Source organism: Penaeus vannamei, chromosome 41 (assembly GCF_042767895.1).
Source record: "Penaeus vannamei isolate JL-2024 chromosome 41, ASM4276789v1, whole genome shotgun sequence".
Lineage (NCBI taxonomy): Eukaryota > Metazoa > Arthropoda > Malacostraca > Decapoda > Penaeidae > Penaeus > Penaeus vannamei.
In genome coordinates, this window is record NC_091589.1 from 8317152 (window position 1) to 8336355 (window position 19204).

Genomic DNA, 19204 nt, shown 5'->3' on the forward strand with positions numbered 1-19204 from the left:
CCAGTAACTATAAATAACGCTCTAAACCTATTTTTGGGTTTGGAAATTAAAGATAAATGTTTATAACTTTGCCCTTTGGCCAGATTTCATCCCACTTGTTTTGATCAGCGGTTGATAGATAAGACAAAGGTTACATGTGTACTCTCACATAAATACCACAGGATAAACAGATTACGAGGCGAGTCTGATAAACGTGAGATTGTGCAAATTGCGACACGTGAGCAAATATGGAAACTGTATGTTTTAGCCAGTCTGCCGTTTTTCGATTATTTCTAGCATTTCAATATATACTAAATTAATTTGAGGTAATTAAACATATAAAGTGATGTACATAATTAATTTTTAAATAGGACTGTATCTATGAAATTACAATGAATAAACAACCACAAACATACATGAATAGAAATACAGATAAACAGTAAAGTTAGTATAGTTAGCCTGGTAAATACGTTTTCTGTAGATTGTACTTTTCAGAGAAAATGTAATATTACCAGGTTTTAAGGGGTGGCTAAAGAAGACTGCCTAATCCATTTCAACAAGCAGAATAATTTTGAAGGAGACCTTTAAATAACCTCCATGATACCACTTCTTTAAATTGCACCTATAATAATGGGAGGGTTCGTAATATGATTCATTCTTAGGGAATGCAAAACCAGATAAAACTCCCAGTCAATATCAAGTCTTAAATTCTTGAAGCTACAAAACAGGACGGGTGCTTAGTCAAGTAAGTTACGCAAGAAACAAGAAAGTTATAAAAAACATGCTTGTGCCTGTTATTCAACGGACGTAATTGCTAATGAAAAGTCCTAAAACAAAAACAAAAATCACTACAGTAATTACATGTTTTTTTTTTTTTTTTTTTTTTTTTTTACATTATTTTACAGCAGTGGCGTCGCAACATAACTAAACATAACCACATTAACCACCGCAGTTCATCCCATAAACAATATTCATTCCCGTAGGTCTAAAAAAACATAATTTCCGTCTCCTTTTGAGGGGGATTTCTCAAATGACCTACACGAACGACTCCTACTCGAACGCGAACGACATTCTACTCGAATCCACGAGCGTACTGCATCACGTGACAAGACTAGATCAAGACACACACACACTCACACGCACACGATCAGATTTCATTCGTACACGTGACGTAAACAACAGGTTCTTTGGCGACTGGAAGAAAGGGTTGGGGGTTGGGTGGGGGGATGGGGTTGATAATGGGGGAGGAAAGGGGACGGGGTAGGGGTGAAGGGGGTGTAAGGGGTGGGGATTGGGGGTGGGGGGGAGGGGTTGGGGAGGAAAGGGGGTGAGAGGATAGGGGTTCATGGGAGGGGGTGGGGATTGGGGGGTGGGAGGGGTTGGGGAGAACAGGGAAGGGTAGGGGTCCAAGAGGGGGGTAAGGGGAGAAGATAAGGGATTGAGGTGGGGGAGGGGTTGTTATGGGGGGGAGGGGGGGCGTAGTGGAATATTGCGGTTAAGAGAGGAATTAATGTGAATAACTTTACGATCCAAGGGCGGTGGAGGTCAGCTTACGAAGGAGGGAGTTGAGGGGAAACGAAAGAAAAAGAATGGAAAGGAAGGAAAAGACGAAGAGAGGAGGAAGGAAAAGGCGAATAGAGGAGGAAGGAAAAGGCGAATAGAGGACGAAGGAAAAGGCAAAGAGAAGAAGAATGGATAAACAAAGGAGATGAGAAATGGGGAATAAAGGGATAAAAGAAACAAGTAAATGAGACTAGGGAAACGAGAGGAAGGGAAGGGAGGGGAAGGAAAAAACGAACAGAGGAGGAATGGATAAACAAAGGAGATGAGAAATGGGGAATAAAGGGATAGAGAAAGAAAAACGTAAGTGAGAATAAAGGAATAGACAAAAGACAAAGGAGAGGGAGAAGGAATGGATAAACAGCGAGATGAGAAATGGGGAATAAAGGGATAGAGAAAGACAAAAGGATTGGAGAATGGAGGGATTGGCAAAGGATAAAGAAAAGGGAGAAGGAATGGGGTATAAAGGGATAGACAAAGAAAAAAGGAAAGGAAGGAGGAATAAAATAGGAGGAAGGAAGAAAGGAGGAAGGACACGGGTGACAAAGGAAGGAAGGAAGGAAGAGAGAAGGATGATGATGAATAGATTTAGAGGACATAGGAGTAAGAGGAAAAGGGAATGAGGGAAGAGGAGGAAAAGGGAAAGAGGGAAGAGGAGGAGGAAGAAAAAAGGAGGAGGACGAGAAAAGGGAGAAGGAAGAGGAAGAGGAAAAAGAAGAGGATGAGAGGAAGGAGGAAGAACAAGGACAATAAGGGGAGAAGAAAAGACGGAGGAAGAACTGGAGGAGAAGGAAGAAGTGGAGAATGAAAAAAAAAGAATTAGAGGGGGAGGGGGAGGAGGAGGAGAGGGAAGAGGAAGATAAGAAGAAGGAGGAGAAGAAGAAGAAGAAGGAAGGGGAATAGGAAGGAATCAGGGGAAGGAGAGGTGTATGAGTAGAAGAAGTAGGAGGAAGAGATAAAAGAGGAATAGGAGGAGAAAGAAAAAGAAGAAAGGGAAGAGGTAGAAGAGGAAGTGGAAGAAGAAAAGGAAGAGGAAGTGAAGAGTAGAAGGAGAAGGAGGGATAAGGAAAAGAACAAGAGGAAGTGACGGTAAAAGAAGGAAGAGGAAGTAAGAGGAGGAAGAGGAGGTAAGAGGAAGTAAGAATAGGAGGGGGAGGAACAGAAGAAGGAAGAAGGAGGGGAGGAGGGGGAACAGGAGGAATAGGAGGAAGAGGAGAAAAAACAGGAAGAGGAGGAGGATGATGAAAAGGAGGGAGAGGAAGAGGAGGTAAGAGGAGGAAGGAGGAGGAGGAATAGGAAGAAGAAGAGGAGGAGGAACGGAAGAAGAAGAACAAGAAGGGGATGAAGAGGAGGGGGAGGAATTGGAAGATGAGGAGGAGGAGGAAGAAGTGGTAAGAAGAGGAGGAGGAGAAGGAGGAGGAAGGAGGAGGAGGTGGAAGGCGGGGTGGGCGGGAGGAAGGAGGAGAAGGAGTTGAACGAAGATAAGAAGGAGGAGGAGGAGGAGGAGGGGGAAGGAGTTGGATGAATAGAAGAAACAATAGGAGGAGTTGGATGAAGAGAAGAAGAAGAAGAAGAAGAAGGAAGAGGAGGAGTTAGGAGGAGGAAGGCGGGGAGGGCGGGAGGAAGGAGGAGAAGGAGTTGATGAAGAGAAGAAGGAGGAGGAAGGAGGAGTTGAATGAAGAGAAGAAGAAGAAGAAGAAGAAGAAGAAGAAGGAGGAAGAGGAAGAAAGAAGATGAAGAAGAAGAAGAGGTGGAGGGGGAGGAGGAAGGAGGAAGGCGGGGAGGGCGAGAGGAAGGAGCCAGAGATGGGCGGGAGGAAGGAGGAGGAGGAGGAAGAAGAGGAGGAAGGAGGAGGAAGAGGAGGAGGAAGGAGGAGTTGAATGAAGAGAAGAAGAAGAAGAAGAAGGAGGAGCAGGAGGAAGGAGGAAGGCGGGGAGGGCGGGAGGAAGGAGGAAGGAGGAAGGCGGGGAGGGCGGGAGGAAGGAGCCAGAGGTGACCGGGTTTCTGGGAAAAACAGTATCTTATAAGGATGCCTTCCTTACGTAAAGGCAGACGATCCTGTGGCTCAGACCGGGGAAGGAGGGAAGGAGGGAAGGAGGGAAGGAGGGAAGGAGAGGGAAGGAGGGAAGGAGGGAAGGAGGGAAGAGGAGGGAAGGAGGGAAGAGGAGGGAAGGAGGGAAGGAGAGGGAAGGAGGGAAGGAGGGAAGGAGGGAAGGAGGGAAGGAGAGGGAAGGAGGGAAGGAGGGAAGAGGAGGGAAGGGGAGGGAAGGAGGAAAGGAGGGGAGGAGAGGGAAGAGGGAAGGAGAGGGAAGGAGGGAAGGAGAGGGAAGAGGAGGGAAGGAGGGAAGGAGAGGGAAGGAGGGAAGGAGGGAGGGAGAGGAGGAAGGAAGAGGAGGGAAGGAGGGAAGAAGGGAAGAAGAGAAGAGGTGGGAAAAGGAGGGAAGGAGGGAAGGAGAGGGAAGAGGAGGGAAGGAGGGGAGGAGAGGGAAGAGGAGAGAGGGGAGGGAAGGGGAGGGAAGAGGGAAGGAGGGGAGGAGAGGGAAGGGGGGAAGGAGGGAAGGAGGGAAGGAGGGAAGGAGAGGGAAGGAGGGAAGGAGGGAAGGAGGGAAGAGGAGGGAAGGAGGGAAGGAGAGGGAAGGAGGGAAGGAGGGAAGGAGGGAAGGAGGGAAGGAGGGAAGGAGGGAAGGAGAGGGAAGGAGGGAAGGAGGGAAGGAGGGAAGAGGAGGGAAGGGGAGGGAAGGAGGAAAGGAGGGGAGGAGAGGGAAGAAGAAAAGGAGAGGGAAGGAGGGAAGGAGAGGAAAAGGGGAGAAGGAGGGAAGGAGAGGGAAGGAGGGAAGGAGAGAAGGAAGGAAGAGGAGGGAAGGAGGAAGGAGGGAAGGAGGGAAGAGGAGGGAAGAGGAGGGAAGGAGGGAAGGAGAGGGAAGAGGAGGGAAGGAGGGGAGGAGAGAGGAAGAGGAGAGAGGGGAGGGAAGGGGAGGGAAGAGGGAAGGAGGGGAGGAGAGGGAAGGGGGGAAGGAGGGAAGGAGAGGGAAGGAGGGAAGGAGGGAAGGAGGGAAGGAAAGGGAAGAGGAGAGAAGAGGAGAGAGGGGAGGGAAGAAGAAGAAAGAGGAGAGAGAGGAGAGTAAAGGAGGGAGAAAGAGTAGGAAAGAGGGGAGAGAAGAAGAAGAAAGAGGAGAGAGAGGAGAGTATAGGAAAAGGAAAGAAGAGGAGAGAGAGAGGGGAGTAACGGAAGAAGAAAGAAGAATGAAAGAGAGGAGGGCAAAGGAAGAAGAGGAAAGAGAAGAGAGAGAGGAGTTAAGGAAGAAGAAAGAATAATAAAAGATAACAGAAATGGAAGGAATGAAGGGTAGGTGCGAAGAATAGATGAAGAAAGGGAAGGAATAAAGGCCCAAAGGAAGACTGGAAGGAGAGGAGATAAAGAAAACACGAATAATGGAGGGAGAAAAAGAGATTCTGAGGTAATGAGAGAAAATAATATAAAAATAATAACGAAAATAACAATACACACACACACACACGCACAGACACACGCACACACACGCACGCACACACACATACACACACAAAAGTCACACACACGCATACATACACATAAACTAGAAAAAAAAATAAAATATTCACAAAATCCAACAAAATTTGCATCTCCCCACTACCCCCACCCTACACCCCCACCCCACCCACCCCTAAAAAAAACATATATGTATATAAACTAAGAAAAAAAAAAAAATCAACAAAATTCGCATCTCCCCCCTCCCCCCCCAAATCTCCCCCCCCCAAAAAAAAATCCCCCACACACCTATCCCGCCACTCCGCACCCCACCCCCCCTTCTATCCGCCATGCAATCCCGTAGTCCCCCCCCCCGCAACCCCCCCCGCCGTGAATAGCCTTCCCGACACCCCCCCTCCCCCCCACCCCCCAGTGTCAGGATCAAGGCTAGGAACCTTTCAGAAAAACTAAACCATTCGCAGCTTTTCCAGACGCGACCCTGAAACTATGGGCGAGGGGGGGGAGGGGGGGGAGGAGGTGGTCTTTGGGCAAGGGTGGGGCTCTTTTGGGCAAGAAGGGGAGGGGATGGGGGTGTCTTTTAGGCAAGAAGGGGAGGGGAGGGGGTCTTTTGGGCAAGAAGGGGGAGGGGAGGGGGTCTTATAGGCAAGAAGGGGGAGGGGAGGGGGTCTTTTGGGCAAGAAGGGGAGGGGAGGGGGTCTTATAGGCAAGAAGGGGAGGGGAGGGGGTCTTTTGGGCAAGAAGGGGAGGGGAGGGGTGTCTTTTAGGCAAGAAGGGGAGGGGATGGGGGTCTTATAGGCAAGAAGGGGAGGGGTCTTTGGACAAGAAGGGAGGGGGGGTGTTTGGGCAAAGGAGAAGGGGAGGGGGGTCATTGGGCAAGAGGGGGTATCTATGGGCAATGGGGGGGGGGGTCTATGGGCAATGAGGGGGGGTGGGGGGTGGATAGTACTATGGGTGGGTTGTTAGTTGCGTTTTGTTTATCTTCGTTTTCTGTTGTTTGTTTTCTTTTTCTTTTGGAGGGTGGACTCGTCTGATCGGTTTTCTTTTCTTTTTTTTCCATTTCTCCTTTTCGTTTTCTTTGTGTTTTTTTTTTCTCTCTCTCTCGTTTTCCCTTTATTCTTTCTTCTTCCTCTCCCTATATTTTTTTTCTTCTTTCTCTTCATATCTTCTTTTTTTTTATATCTCTCCTCTTCATCTTATTTTATTTTTTATTCAACTTTTATTTCTCTATTTCTTTCTCAATTCTATATTATTTTAAATTTCTCTCCATCTTTCCTCCTCCTTAGTCTTATATTCCTTCGTATTTTAATTCTTTTAAAATCGTATCTTCTTCTCTATCTTTACATGTATTCCTCCCATTCCTTCTTCTTCTAATTATATTCATTCTCGTATTCAATTTCCATTTTATCTCTCCGATCTTCCTCCTCCTCCTCCTCCTCCTACATCTCCTCCTCCTCTTCATCATCCTTTACCTTTTCCTTTTCATCCCTCTTTTCTTCCTCATCCTCCTCTCCTACATCCTCTTCTCCTTCTCCTCTCCTCCTCCTCTTTTGTCCTTCTTCCTCTCCTCCTCTTTCTTCCTCTACACCTTCTTTGTCCTCTCCCTCTCTTCCTTTTCTCCTCCTCCTCCTCCTTTCTCCTTCTTCATCTCCTCCTCCTTTGTCCTCTCCTACTTCCTCTCCTCCTCCTCCTCCTTTCTCTTCCCCTCCTACTCCTTTGTCCTCCTTCCTCTCTTCCTCCTTCTTTATTCTTTATCCTCCTTCTTTATTCTTTATCCTCCTTCCTCTCTTCCTCCTTCTTTATTCTTTATCCTCCTTCCTCTCCTTCTTTGTCCTCCTTCCTCTCCTTCTTCCTCTCTTCCTCCTTTCTCTCCTCCTCTCCTCCTCTCCTCCCGCACACATTCCTCCACTTGCTTCAAGGCTGTTACAACATTTTAGCAGTTTTTGCCTCCTCCTTTACTGCAATGGCGTGATTGTTGTTGATTGTATTGCTTTTGCTGTCTCTCTCTGTTATTCCTTTTCTTCTCGTTTCTGTTTCTTGCCTCTTCTTTTCTCGTAATATTTGTCTTTTTTGCTGTCTCTCTCTGTTATGGCTTTTCTTCTCTTTTCTGTTTCTTGTCTTTCCTTTTCTCGTAATATTTGTCTTTTGCTGTCTCTCTCTGTTATTCCTTTTCTTCTCTTTCTATTTCTTGTCTCTCCTTTTCTCGTAATATTTGTCTTTTGCTGTCTCTCTCTGTTATGCCTCTTCTTCTCTTTTCTGTTTCTTGTCTCTCCTTTTCTCGTAATATTTGTCTTTTGCTGTCTCTCTCTGTTATGCCTCTTCTTCTCTTTCTATTTCTTGTCTCTCCTTTTCTCGTAATATTTGTCTTTTGCTGTCTCTCTCTGTTATGCCTCTTCTTCTCTTTTCTGTTTCTTGTCTCTCCTTTTCTCGTAATATTTGTCTTTTGCTGTCTCTCTCTGTTATTCCTTTTCTTCTCTTTTCTGTTTCTTGCCTTTCCTTTTCTCGTAATATTTGTCTTTTGCTGTCTCTCTCTGTTATGCCTTTTCTTCTCTTTCTATTTCTTGTCTCTCATTTTCTCTTAATATTTGATCTTTGTGTCTTTTCGTTTTTTTTTCTATTTGTTGGTTCTCCTTTTCTCGTAATATTTGTTCTATCTTTGTGCTTTTTTCATCTTTTCTATTTCTTGTCTGTCCTTCTCTCTTCTTTTCTTCTCTCTCGGTATTTTTTTTGCACTGTCTATTTTTGTTCCTCTCTTTCTTTTTCTCCTTAAATTTCTCTCTCTCTATCTCTCCACTTCTCTTGTTTTTTTCTCTTTTTTCGCTTGTCTCTTTCCTTTCCATTCCCTTCATTCTCCCTTTTTACCTTGCTTCTCCCTTTCATTGTCGATTCTCTGTGTCTTTATCAGTATCTCACTATCTATTTCTCTTATCCTGCTTCCGTCTCTTCCTTTTTCTAACTTACCTTTCTCCTTTTCTTATCCTTATTCTCCCTTTACTCATTCTCTTTCTACCTTTCCTTTCCCCTTCTCTGTCGATTATCAATTTATTTTCTTCCTCCTCTCTTCTATCCATATCCTTCTTTCCCATTCTTTATCTTTCCTTCCATTTCTTCCTTCTCCTTTTTATAACTTACCTTTCCCTCCTTTTGTCATCCTCTTTCTACCATTCCTCATCCCTATTCCCCCTTTACTCATCCTTCTCCCCCCCTTTTCTGCTCCTCTTTCTACCTTTCCTTCCCCCCTTTTCTCAACCTTCTCCTTATCCCCATCTTTATTCCCCCTTTCCTTTCCCCCTTTTCTCATCCTTCTCCTTATCCCCATCTTTATCCCCCCATTTCCTCATCCTTCTCCTTATCCCCATCTTCATTCACCCTTTCCTTTCCCCCTCTTCTCATCCTTCTCCTTATCCCCATCTTTATTCCCCCTTTTCTCATCCTTCTCCTTATCCCCATCTTTATTCCCCCCTTTCTTTCCCCCCTTTCTCATCCTTCTCCTTATCCCCATCTTTATTCCCCCTTTCCTTATCCCCATCTTTATTCCCCCTTTCCTTTCCCCCCTTTCTCATCCTTCTCCTTATCCCCATCTTTATTCCCCCTTTCCTTATCCCCATTTTTATTCACCCTTTCCTTTCCCCCCTTTCTCATCCTTCTCCTTATCCCCATCTTTATTCCCCCTTTCCTTATCCCCATTTTTATTCACCCTTTCCTTTCCCCCCCTTTCTCATCCTTCTCCTTATCCCCATCTTTATTCCCCCCTTTCCTTTCCCCCCTTTCTCATCCTTCTCCTTATCCCCATCTTTATTCCCCCTTTCCTTATCCCCATCTTTATTCCCCCTTTCCTTTCCCCCTTTCTCATCCTTCTCCTTATCCCCATCTTTATTCCCCCTTTCCTTATCCCCATTTTTATTCACCCTTTCCTTTCCCCCCCTTTCTCATCCTTCTCCTTATCCCCATCTTTATTCCCCCCTTTCCTTTCCCCCCCTTTCTCATCCTTCTCCTTATTCCGCGGGCGCTTCTGAACCCCGGTACACGGTTCAGTCCGCAATTACGAGTTCATTATGCATAGTTGTGTAACTCTCTGAGTCGCACTTCGTCTCGCCCTGGTTCGCTCCTCTCGCGTGCTCGTCTTGTGTGTCTGTCTGTTATGTCTGTGTCTGTGTCTCGTTGTCTGTTATGTCTGTGTCTGTGTCTCGTTGTCTGTTATGTCTGTGTCTGTGTCTCGTTGTCTGTTTGTTTGTCTGTCTCTCTCTCTCTCTCTGTCTCTTTCATTATCTCTCTCTCTCTGTGTCTCTGTCTCTTTATCTCTCTCTCTCTCTCTCTTTCTCTCTCTCGCTGTCTGTCTCTCTTTCTCTCTCTCTGTCTTTGTCTCTATCTCTCTCTCGCTGTCTGTCTGTCTCTCTTTCTCTCTCTCTGTCTCATTCTCTCTCTCGCTGTCCGTCTGTTTCTCTTTCTCTCTCTCTCCTCCCCCTTTCTCTCTATTTCCCTCTCTTTTGCATTTCATTTATGTGTTTCTTGATGTTTCTCTCTATATATTTGTGTCTTGTTTATTTCTGTTTGGTTCTTTCTCCTCTTTAGCTACATCTACTCTTATTCTATTACTCTCTCCTCTTATTTACCTCTCTTCATCTCTCCCTTCTCTTTGCTTCGCTCTTTCATCCTCAAGTCTTGTCTCCGTTTTCTTCCTTTGTGTTTTTCAGCCTTTAATTTCCCTCTTCCTCCCTTCCTTCTTTCTTACTTCCATTTATTTCTATAATTTTCCTTGTTCGCTCTTTCCTGTCTGTCTATATGTGTGTCTCTGTCCCTGTCTCTGTCTCTGTCTCTGTCTGTCTGTCTGTCTGTCTGTCTGTCTGTCTCTGTCTCTCTCTCTCTCTCTCTCTCTCTCGTATGTCCGTCCTTCTTTTACGTTATTCCTTCTATTCCTTCTCTTCTTCGAACACCAAGAGATCATTTTTAGAAACCTCAAACATTCGAACGCGAATACATTGCGAAGTTGCATGGAAGACGAAGCCACGCGAGAATGCACGGAATTGAACACAGCTGGTCCCGAAATAAAAGAGAAAAGGGAGATATTAAGAGAGGGAGGAGAGACGAAGAGGATGAGCAAGAGGAAGAGGAAGAGGAAGAGGAAGAGGAGGAGGAAGAGTGAGAGAGAGAGAGAGAGAGAGAGAGAGAGAGAGAGAGAGAGAGAGAGAGAGAGAGAGAGAGAGAGAGAGAGAGAGAGAGAGAGAGAGAGAGAGAGAGAGAGAGAGAGAGGGAGGGAGAGGGAGAAAGAAATAGATAGATAGATAGGTAGATAGATAAAGAGAGACGGACAGGCACAAAACAATCAAGCAATTAAAACGGAATTAAGGAAAAAAAAGAACAGCAAAAAAAGAAAATAAAGAATAAAGAAAGAAGATACGTCGCAACAGACAAAAACAAACCGAAGAAGACATTTCGGAAACGCGCATCCAGCTCGTCTCTTGTCCGGCCATTTTTTGGCGCCAATTCAATAAGTGCTGAGTCACGATTGCGCGCCACACTGCACGTTCGGTAAATTTTGGTGTAAACGGAATCCATCTCAATTCTCCTTCAACTGCACGTTTGTAAATAATTTGGAAATAAAAAAAGGTTGATGAGGGAAAAACAGATAGATGAAGAGATAGACATATTGAGGGATAGAGAGAGGAAGGGAAGGAGGGAGGGAGGAAGGGAGAAGGTGGGAGGGAGGGAGGGAGGGAGGGAGGGAGGGAAGGAAGGAGGGAGGAAGGAAGGAGGGAGAGAGAAGGAGGCAGAGAAGGAAGGAAGGAAGGAGGGAGGGAAGGAAGGAAGGAAGGAGAGACGGAGGAAAACAGACACACACACACACACAAATATATAATCAAATGAGAAAGAAAGAAAGACAGAAACCAGAAAGGAAGAAAAAAAAGAAAGAAAAAAAAAAAGAAGAAGAAAATAGACAAAGAAAAAAAAGCCAAAAGCAAGAGTTTGTATCAATAATCGGTAACTTCTTGTAAAGCTCGATGTACTTGGAGCAGGAATCCCTTGATCTGCATCTCGGCAGATAACCGACCTCGGGAGTGGCTTCCAACCGGCCCGAAACGCAGCCATTTTGATAAGACACGAAGACAAAAAAAAAAAAGAGGGTGAAGGAGGTGAAGATGATGATGAAGAAGAGAAAGAAGTTGATAAAAAAGAAGAAGAGGAAGTAGAAGAAGAAAAAGAAGATGATGGTGAAGAAGAAGAGGAGGAGGATGAAAAAGATGATGATAATGAAGAAGTAGAAGAAAAAGATGAAGAAGAAAGAGAGAAAAAAAAAGAAAAAACACGAAGCAGATAGATTCTTAGGATGAATATGAAAACACGAGAAGAAAAAATATGAAGAAGGCGGAAGCAGCGGCGAAGAAGAAGAAATAAAAAGAATAAGAGAAAGGTGAAGGATAGGGAGAACGAGGGATAGCGATGAAGAGCAAGAAACAAAAGAAGAATAGGAGGAGGACGAAAATGAAGACAAAGGAAAATGAAGACAAAGGAAAAGAAAGAAAGAAAAAGAAAAAGGAGAAAGAGAAAGAAAGAAAGAAGAAGAAGGAGAAAGAGAAAGAAAGAAAGAAGAAGAAGAAGACGAAGAAGGAGAAGAAGAAGGAAAAAGAAACTGAAGAAGGAGAAGAATAGATAAAGAAAGAAAGAAGAAGAAGAAGGAAAAAGAAGAAGAAGAAGGAGAAGAAGAAGATGAGGAAATGAAAAGGAAAAGAAATCGAAAGAAGAGAAAACAGACAATAACAACGAAAGATAATAAGACAGAAAAAGAGAAGAAAACCAACGAAAAGGAAACAAAGAAAACGAAGAATCAGCAACGGCCATGACAACGAAAGATTTACGAGAAGGAGAAAAAAAATAATAATGCAGAAGAATGAAGAGAGAAAGACAATGCGAAAGAAAAGGCAAAGATGGAGGGAATAAAGATGGGGAGGAAGAGGAAAGAGATGATAGTGATGGATAAAGGATTATAATAATGATAATAATAATAATATTGATAATAATAAAAATAAATATGACAATAATAATGATAGTGGTAGTAATAACGCACAATAATGTTGATAATATCTAATAATAATGATACCAAAGCAACTGTAAGGAAAGGGCGAAGAAAGAGAGGATGAAAAGAAGAAACAGAAGAAAATATAAGAAAAAGGAAAAAGAAGAAGCAAAAAATCAGATGAATAGTAATAAGGAGACATACAAGAGTCCCTTCTCTCTCTCTCTCTTATATACTCCTGTCTCCCTTTTATCTTCTATTTCTCTGTCTATTGTCTTTTTTAGGGTTCTTACTATTTGGTTCTATGTCTGTCTCCGTCTCTGTGTCTGTCTGTCTCTTAATTTCCTTGTTTATTGTTTTATTTATATTATTCTCTCTCTCTTATTCTTCATCTTTCTCTTAATTTTATTACTTTCTTCCGCTTCCTTTTCTCTCCTCCTTCCCTCCTCTCTCTCTCTCTCTCTCTCTCTCTCTCTCTCTCTCTCTCTCTCTCTCTCTCTCTCTCTCTCTCTCTCTCTTTCTCACTCTCCCTCTCTCTCTCTCTCTCCCTCTTTTAGCATCCTCCCTTCCTCCCCCCTTACCACCCTCCCTCCCCTCCTCCACCCTTCCCTCTCCCTCTCCTCCTCTCTCTCTTTATCCTCCTCCTCCTCCTCCTCTTGTTCTCATTTTTGTTCAAATCCATCTCCAATCACGATGGTCTTGTCCACCTCCCCCTCCTCCTCCCCCCCCCACCCCACCCTCTCTTATCCCCCTTTCCCACCCCACTCCCCCCCACCCCCCCTCTTCACCCCAAGGTCCCTCGGAGGTCGTTCCTTGGAGTCGTCTCTTTGAACGTCTTTCGGGTTTCATTTTTCTTTTCTTTTTTCTTTTTGTTGTGGGGGGAGGGGGTGGGGGGTGAAGGGGGTGGGTGGGGATGGGGTGGGGGGGTGGGGTGGGGTGATGGAAGGAGGGGGTGATGGGGAGGGGTAGGGGGTGGAAGGGGAGGGGAAGGGGTGGGGGATGGGGAGTGATGGGGGGTGAGGGGGTGGGGTGATGGAAGGAAAGGGGGTGGAAGGGGAGGGGAAGGGGTGGGGGTGAAGGGGGTGGGTGGGATGGGGTGTGGGGGTGGGGGTGGTTAGAGGGGGAAGGGAGGATGGGGGTGAGGGGCGTGGGAGTGATGGAAGGGAGGGGGTGGAAGCGGAGGGGGAGGGAGAGGGGGTGAAGGGGAGGGAGGTAGAAGGGAGGGGATCATGAGGGAGGGAGAGGGAGGGTGGGGAGAAAAGGGGGATAGGAAGGGGAGGACGAGGATGGGGAGGCGGGAAGAGAATGGGAGAAGAAGGGAGGGGGAGGAAGGGAGGGGGAAGAGGGGAGGGGGAGGAAGGGGGGGGGAGGAGGGGAGGGGGGGAGGGGTTATCTCTCGCTATTGTTCATTGTGATTTTCGATTTTTTTTTTTTTTTTTTGTGATGATGGTGAAAGAAGGAGAAGGATGAAAAAGAGAAAGAAAGAAAGAGAAGGAGGGAAAGAGAAGTAACAGTGATGAAAGGGGAATTGAAAAAAAAAATGGATGAGGAACAAATAGAATGGGGATGATAACAAATAGAAAGAGAGAATTGAAAAGACAATTGACAAAAATCAAACTCATCTTATTTTTGACCAAAAAAATATAATAATAAAAAAAAATAATAAAATATATGAATAGATAAATAAATAAATAAATAAAAAACAAAAAGATAATAAAAACAAAAACAAAAGAATGTTTCCCAGGATGATGAGCACACAACACCTCATATAAAAGCGAGTGATCCCCCCCCCCCCCCCAAAAAAAAAAAAAAAAAAAACGATTGAACAAGTATTATATATCAATCGCCAGAATCACATGCAAAACAGTGGCCTAAAAAAAAAATCATATACCAACAGACATATAATTATCTACATGTACGAGGCTTAAAGTGTCATGTTAAGAAAGGTAACATATATAATTACAGTTGACGTGTAAAAGATAAAAAAAAGTGGTTCGTATTTCGTTTTTTTTTTTTTTTTTAAGATGACCTGTTGTACTTGAAATGACAAATGTCGTCTTTGTTATTATTACTATTATTATCGTTGTCGTCTCTGTTATCGTCGTTATCTTTATCATTTCTGTCGTCGAGATATTGCTATTATTTTGTCACTATTAACATAATTATTATCATTATTATTATTATAAAAAATCAACGGTACTTTCGCTATCATATTGTTATCGCTATTATCCCTATCCTTACTCTAACCATTATCCTTATTATCATTATTATCATCATCATCATAATTTTCTAGATAATCAATCTTAAAAAAAATTAAATCCTTCAATCACTTGCTTTTTGTGCGTGGGAAGAGAGAGGGGAGGAGGGGGGGTATGGGGGGAGGGGGAGGGGGGGGTATGTTGAGTCACATGGCATCGCACGGTCAGCTGCTGCATGATTATGACCCTTCTGCGCATGATGGACCTGTCTGCGATGCCAGGTCACGCCGGTGCCCAAGCGACTGGCACTGGCACTCACGATTTCGGCGGAGAAACTGCACCAGGGTCGAGATTCCGGGAGCGTGATACTTGTGGTACTAGGCAATAAGGGCGAGTTTGCTGTGCTTGTGAGCCGGTCGGTCTCTCCATTGTAGTTATATATCGTATCTCCTCCTCCCCCCCTCCCTTCCCTCCCTCCTCCACCCCCCCCCCCTTGACTTCTTCCTCTCTCTCTCTCCCTCTCCTGTGTTTCTCCTCCTTCTCTCTCCCTCTCTCTTCCTCTTTCCTTTCCCTCTCCTCCTATTCCTCCTCCATAACCTAGTCATCCCTCCTCCCTTCTCCTTCTTCTCTCATTCTCCTTAACCCTTCTTTCTCTCCTCCTTTCCCTTCCTCCTCTCCTTCCCTTACATATCCATCCCTCTCTCCTCTCCTCTCCTCATTCTCCCCTATCCATCCTCTCCCTTCCCCCTATCTTCCTCTCCTTCTCCTACTCCCCTCCCCCTAACCTCCCTCTCTCCCACCCAACCCCTCTCCTTCCCCCTCCCCCACCCACCCACTCTCCTCCTCTCCTTCCCACTCCACCACCCACCCCCTCTCATCCTCGTCCACCCTATCCTCCCCCTCCCCCTCCCCTATCCTCCCCCACCCCTTCCCTGTCCTCCCCACCCACCCCCACCCCCGTTCCTCAACCCTTTCCCTCTCCGGAGATAAAGCTGTCGACCTTGGGAACTCCTACACTCGATAGCGCTTCTGCTGATACCTTATCTTAGCCGTTTTCCCCCTCCCCCTCCCTTCCCCAACCTGTCCCCATCTCCCTACCCCCTTCCTCTATCCTTTCCTCGATCCCCTCTCCTGTTTCCCCCTCTCTCTCTCCCCTTCCTCCCTTTCCCCTATCTCCCTTCCCCAAACCTTCCACCCCTCCCCATTACCCTCTCCCCTTCCTCATTCCTTATCCTCTCCCTCCCCTCCTCCTTCCCTATCTTCTCCCCCATCCTCCCCCTTCTCTATCCTCCCCCTCCTCATTCCCTATCATCTCCCCTCCCCTCCTCCTCATCCCCACCTCCCCCCCCCCAATTACTCTCAAACACGAAGACAGTTTCCTGATCAGACTCGTTAACCGTTGCCATATGTAACGAAAATTCATATTTGAAGACAATCTGCATACACGCCTCGGTTGTATTCAAATTTCCCGCCAAAAAACTGGGACCAGAAAAAAAAAACGCGTAAACACACATAATAATATAGACGTTAGGATAATGCCTTCGCGATGATTGGAGTAGACGAGGGCGAATGGCAGGTAAATCACGCATAGAACAGATAAATGAATAAATGATAATAAATAGGAGATAAGGTAGGAACAGGGTTCTGCGACTCGCCATGAACCTCAACAGAAAACGGGACTTTTAGATACCTTGCTGTGTGGGCATTGAAATCTCCTTTACTTCCGTGCATGTATTTAATTCTATCTATTTTGTTTTGTTTGTTTTGTGTCTTCTTCTTCTTCTTCTTCTTTTTCTTCTTTTTTTGCTCTGTTTGTTTGGTTTGGTTTCTCGTTTATTTATTGTTTGGTTTATTTTTCCATCTTCTGCCGCTCTCTCTCTCCCTCCATCTCCCTCTCTCCTTCTACTTTCTTCTCGCTCTCCACCTCTCTCTCTCTCTCTCTCCAGCTCCCTATCTCCCTCTAACTTTCCTTTCTCTCCCTCCACCCCCTTACTCTTTATAGACTCCCTCCTTCCTCCTCTCCACTTCCCTCTCTCCCTTCACCTCTCCCTCTCCCTCTTTCCCCCCTCTCTCTCCTCCATCCCTCCACCTCCCTCTCTCCCTCTTCCTTCCCCCCCCCCTCTCTCTCTCTCTCCCTGTCCTTGCCACACGCAGAGAGGAAGTCATCCACATGAGCAAAATAAACGCAATTACAAAGTGGTTTAAAATACACGTGATTCAACGCTTAGCGAACCGACCACAGGATGTCCGCGGTCTGTCTATAACTCTCACTTTTTTTTGCTATTTTTTAATTTTTTTAATCTATTTTCTCTCACTTCTTTTGTTATCATTATTTTTTTGGATATCTATTTTCGTTTTTTTTGGGGGGGGAGGGGGGAGGGGGAGGGTATTCATTTTTAAAAGATATATATATATATATATATATATATATATATATATATATATATCTTTTATGCAATTTTGTGTGATATTATGGTTGCGAATATCATACGTGAATTATTATTTTTTGGAGTGTGTGATATTTTGGGTAAATTGAAGTATATGATTCATATCGTTATGTTCAAAGGAATATTTTGTCTATTCATTGTTTCTTCTGTTTTGTCATTAATGTATTTATCTCTTCCCATTTCTTCTCTTATTTTCTGCTCTATGTCTGCATATTTACATATCCGTGTGGACATGTAAACCGATGTCTGTATGGATGCGTGTGTGTATCTGTCCGTGTGCATTTGTATACGCGTGTCTCTGTCTATGTATACATCCATCTATTCAACTTTATCTTTAACTATATCTATCTATTTTCATTCATTCTCCCATCTAAATAGACAGCAAATCTTCCCTCCCAATAAAAAACAAAGGGAACAATAAATTAATGAAACGATTCGTAAAAAAACAAACAAATAAACAACCCAGAAAAGAAGACAGTCGCAATGCGCAAGATGTCCCTGCTTTGCATACAAGATTATCGTCTGCAACGGATCAAGCAACATTTACTTCTAGATGCCGAGTTTCACAGACAAAAATAAACACATAATAAAAGCGAAACAGGAACTAAAACAAAAATTCCACGCCCACAAGCAGATACGTACATATATATACTTACACCAAAACACGTACACACACATACGGAAGATGGGGGCACTTGCAACATCTTGTTAAATGCTTCGGAATAAATTTCGCATTTGTATTCCATTTAGCAGAAAAAAGGACATAATTTGCATATTTTACATTTTTTTCCGTTTGCATTTCACACATTTAAGCCATTAAAGAAAACGGGTATTTACTATTTCCCATATTCACTTCTCACACAAATTACACGTTTTGCTCTCTCAACTCACGCGTTTTGCTCATTACGCTCAATTTACGTAATTGGTACATGATGGCGGTGAAGATAAAAAAGGATGATAGATATGAAATAAAACGTAAGGGAAAAGGAGGAGAAAAAGGTGGAGAAGCATTTGGAGAAGGAGAACAAGGAAAATAACAAAGACGAAACAAGATGAAACCAAATAAGGAAACAGTAAAAAAAGGGAGAAAATCTATATCAAACAAACTAAAACCTAAATAAATAAACAAAACAAAAATCAGTCGCGCCCCCCAGACAAACACCTCCCCCCCATCCTCCCCTCCCCCTCCCACTACCCTTTCCCCCGTCCCCTCCCCCTACCCCATTCCCCTTCCCCTCCCCTCCCCCCCCTCCCCCTCCAAGTGTCGAGGCCGACCACCATGCGGACAGGTGGCTCCCTCACCGTCCCCAGCTGGTTAGACATCTTCATGCAAAGTCTTATTATTACGTAATTATTGTAAGGCAAAACGTACGTACGGACAGAGGCGGATGGACGTGTATAGGTATGGAGATATACGTACATGTGTAGATATTTAGGTACATGTAGGGGCTTGTATGTATATATGACATTTATAGAAGATACGAAGATACGAAACGCACATGTACATGTAGACTTAGATACAGACATACATATAGACACAGACATACACACACACACACACACACACACACACACACACACACACACACGTACACACACAAACACGTACACATACGCACACAAAGAACCACACAAAGAAACAGACACACACATACAATAAAATGCACACGCTCATTCGTGTAAACATCTTCAGGAAAATACTGGTTAACTTTAGGATTGAAGACACTATCATGATGAAAGCGTAAAGGGGGGGGGGGGTAGGACAGGGAAAGGGGGGGGATGTACTGAGAGGGAGAGTCGGTGAGAGAAAGAAGAATTGGATGGAGGGGGAGGAGGAGGAAGGAAAGGAGGAGGAGGAGGAGGTGGAGGAGGAGGAGGAGGAGGAGGAGGAGGAGGAGGAGGAGGAGGAGGAGGAGGAGGAGGAGAAGAAGAAGAAGAAGAAGAAGAAGAAGAAGAAGAAGGAGGAGGAGGCGGATGATGATGATGAGGAGGAGGAAGAGAAGGAGGAGGAGAAGGAGGTTGATGGTGATAATGATGATGATGATGATGAGGAGGAGGAAGAGGAGTAGAAGGAGGAGGAGGAGGAGGAGGAGGCGGAGGAGGAGGCGGATGATGATGATAATGATGATGAGGAAGAGGAAGAGGAGGAGGGAAGGAAAAGGAGGGAGAAGAGGAAGAGGAGTTAGGAAGAATGGAACAATAGAAGGAAGGAGGGAAGGAGGGAGGATAAGGCACTGAATCCCTGTATGTATTGACATAACGCGTGACGTCATTTGGCCGGATGGAATGTGGACTTCCCTAGAGAGTGTACGTGCGCGCCCGCGCGTGTGTATGTGTGTGTACATATATATATATATATATATATATATATATATATATATATATATATGTATATATATATATTATATATATATATATAGATAGATAGATAGATAGATATAGATATATAGATAGATAGATAGATATAGATATATAGATATAGACATATTTACATACACACACA